This window comes from Nerophis ophidion, linkage group LG01 (genome assembly GCF_033978795.1).
Source record: "Nerophis ophidion isolate RoL-2023_Sa linkage group LG01, RoL_Noph_v1.0, whole genome shotgun sequence".
Lineage (NCBI taxonomy): Eukaryota > Metazoa > Chordata > Actinopteri > Syngnathiformes > Syngnathidae > Nerophis > Nerophis ophidion.
The window spans coordinates 26,679,782-26,683,703 of NC_084611.1; positions in this window are offsets into that span (position 1 = coordinate 26,679,782).

Sequence of the window (3,922 nt, forward strand, 5' to 3'; positions counted from 1 at the left end):
TTGGATAAAAACTCTAACCTAAAAACAATAGCACTGGAAGGAGAGTAATATTATATAAAGAGAATATGAATACTTTTAGATATTTAGGGAAAGTTAATTAAGAATGACTTTTATCTTTAAATATGATCATGATTTCTGGTTATGTTAAGCCAGCAGAGAAGGCCTTGCTGGCTCTAATGACACACCACTGGTAAAAACATGTCAGAACGGAACACTCAGTTATTGGCACTGATGGCTGTGTAAATCAAGTTGTCTAAAAAATTCATTACATTTTGTTTACCAAAAATAAGCAAGCAACATCATGCTTTAAGTGCTTGGAAATGATGTTAAAAGAAAATGAAATCTTGTTTAAAAAAATAAGCAAGAATAATCATGTTTTAAATTCCAGGAAATGAGGAAAGACCATATTAAAAAGAACCTTGGCTCCATTTGGTTAAATGAAACAGTTCCCTCTGGTGGCAGATTAGGAACAAGATAAGCGTTTTGCAGAAAAATACAAACATATTTTTGGGCCTTTTAAAGGCAGTGCCTCTCTAATAACACAAGAATTATTGTGCTTGTATTTGTACTGCTAATGCTGGGGTCAGCAACCTGCGGCTTTAGCGCCGCCCTAGTGGCTCCCTGGACATCTTTCGGAGATGTGTGAAAATGGAAAAAGATGAAGAAAAAAATCTATTTTTTGTTTCAATATATATTTTCTGCTGGAGAACAAACATGACACAAACCTTCCTAATTGTTAGAAATTCCACTGTTTATGTTATACATGCTTCACTGATGAGAGTGTTTGGCATGCGCCGTTTTTTCCTACTTGTTTCAGCGATCCTTGAACTCATTGTAGTTTGTACAACTGTCTCCGATGCTGCCACAGAAAGACGTGTTTTATGCCACTCCTTCTTTGTTTCATTTTGTTCACCAAACATTTTATGCTGTGTTTGAATGCACAAAGGTGAGCTATGTTGATTTTATTGATATACTGGAGTGCTTATCAGGCATATTTGGTCAATCCATGACGGCAAGCTAACCGATGCTAACATGGTATTTAGGCTAGCTGTATGTACATATTGCATCATTATGCCTCGTTTGTAGCTATATTTGAGCTCATTTAATTGCTTTTACTTATGTCCTCTGTGTATTGAATTTATATCTGCATGCCTCATGACATATTTTCTGTATGTAATATTGGCTGCATTTCTCACAGTTGTTTCAATCAATCAATGTTTATTTATATAGCCCTAAATCACAAGTGTCTCAAAGGGCTTCACAAACCACTACGACATCCCCGGAAGAACCCACATAAGGGCAAGGAAAACTCACACCCAGTGGGCAAGGAGAACTCACACCCAGTGGGACGTCGGTGACAATGATGACTATGAGAACCTTGGAGAGGACCACATACTGTATGTGGGCAACCCCTTTGATAGTAGGCTAATATAGACACTTACATCATGTGTTGCCTTCATTATAACACTTATATAGGGCTTTTAATTTTTTGCAGAGACATGCACCTGGGGATAGGTTGATTGGCAACACTAAATTGGCCTTAGTGTGTGAATGTGAGTGTGAATGTTGTTTGTCTATCTGTGTTGGCCCTGCGATGAGGTGGCGACTTGTCCAGGGTGTACCCCGCCTTCCGCCCGATTGTAGCTGAGATAGGCGCCAGCGCCCCCTGCGACCCCAAAAGGGAATAAGCGGTAGGAAATGGATGGATGGATTTATTTTTTGTATTTTTGGTCGAATAAGGCTAATTCAAAAATGTGGGTTGCCTTCCCCTCTGCTAATGTGCTAAAGTATTTAAGTCCCATCTTAAAACTCATTTGTATAGTCTGGCCTTTAAACCCCCCCCCTTTTAGGCCAGATGATCTGCCGTCTCTTTTCTGCTCAGGAAGGAGGGGGAGGGGGGCACAGATTAGGTGACCACAGATGAAGCGCGAGCTGTTCAAAGTCGGGTCCCGGGGTGGACCACTCATCTGTGCATCAGTTGGGGACGTTTCTGCGCTGCTGACCTATCTCCACTCAAGATGATCTGTTGCTGAGCCCACTATGGACTGGACTCTCACACTATTAACTAAATCCACTCGACGTCCATTGCACCGGTCGCCCAGGGGAGGAGGTCCCCACATCTGCGGTCCCCTCCAAGGTTTCTCATTGTATCCAATTAGGTTGAGATTTTCGTTGCCCTAATGTGGGATCTGAGACAAGGATGTTGTTGTGGCTTGTGCATCCCTCTGAGACACTTGTGATTTAGGGCTTACTTGTCAACACTCCCGAATTTTCCGGCAGACTCCCGAATTTCAGTGCCTCTCCAGAAAATCTCCCAGGACAACCATTTTCCCAAATTTCTCCTGATTTCCAGCCGGACCTGAGTGAGGACAGCCTGTCGTCACGTCCACTTTTCGTCATGTCCACTTTTCTTCCGTATAAACAGTGTGCCGGCCCAGTCACGTTATAACTTCTACGGCTTTTGGAGAGTGCACAACTGCACACACAACAAGAAGGAGGCTATTATATATGTCGCCGTTATCCATTGGTCTATCTACAACCCATAAAGTAGGCAGGCATGGAACTATTTCTCAGCGTGTGTTTATTCCACGTGGCACGTTAATATACTGACACACAACATCCGGAATCCCATCATGCATTGCTTCAAAACTACGGCAAGCAGTAATGTCCAAAAAAAGATAATGACAGAGAATAGAACGAGGATGGACAATTCAACCCTAAACTCACTTCTTTCCTGCAAATTAAATTTCACAGATGCTGCCCATACCTATGCTCCTTCAAAGGTTGTGTTACTGGCTGCAAAGCATTGCACTTTCAAATACAACAATGAGGAGTGTTATGTGTGTGTGTATGTGTGTAAATAAATGAACTCTGAAATTCAAGTATTTCTTATATATGTGTGGGGAAGTTGGGAAAGTGGCCTCTTCAGCAATCTGAGGGTTGTTAGTTCAATCCCCACCTTCTACCATCCTAGTCACATCCGTTGTGTCCTTGAGCAAAACACTTCACCCTTGCTCCTGATGGAGCCTGGTTAGCGCTGTGCATGGCAGCTCCCGCCATCAGTGTGTGAATGTGTGTGTGTGAATGGGTGGGGGGTCAGATGAAACCAAAAGTTCTATTTTGGTTTCATCTGACCACATGACATTCTCCCAATCCTCTGCTGTATCCATTTTGGTATAAACTCAACTCGTCGTGTTTGGAGGAAGAAGAATATTGAGTTGCAGCCCAAGAACACCACACCTACTGTGAAGCATGGGGGTGGAAACATCGTGCTTTGGGGCTGTTTTTCTGCTAAGGGGACAGGACAATTGATCCGTGTTAAGGAAAGAATGAATGGGGCCATGTATTGTGACATTTTGAGCCAAAACCTCCTTCAATCAGTGAGAGCTTTGAATGGTTGACCAAATACTTATTTTCCACCATAATTTACAAATAAATTCTTTAAAATTCCTACAATGTGAATTTCTGGATTTTTTTTCACAATCTGTCTCACAGTTGAAGTGTACCTATGATGAAAATTACAGACCTCTGTCATCATTTTAAGTGGGAGAACTTGCACAATCGGTGGCTGACTAAATACTTTTTTGCCCACTCTGTGTGTATATATATATACATATATATATATATATATATATATATATATGTATATACCCCAACCCCACCCACCTCAAATCTCCTGAGTTCGGAGGTCAAGTATGATTTAGGGCTATATAAATAAACTTTGATTGATTGATTGATTAATAATGTATTAAATCTCACTAAATTGTGCGAGTGTACCTCATGAAAGTTGTCAAAGCGTTTTTTCCCTTTAGTTGTAATATTACCACCCTAAACCTGATGGCGGATCATAAAGTATTTGTTATCATTATACAGTAATATAGTACGCTTTTACGTACGTTTCCGTTGTCTTCCTTAAGGGACG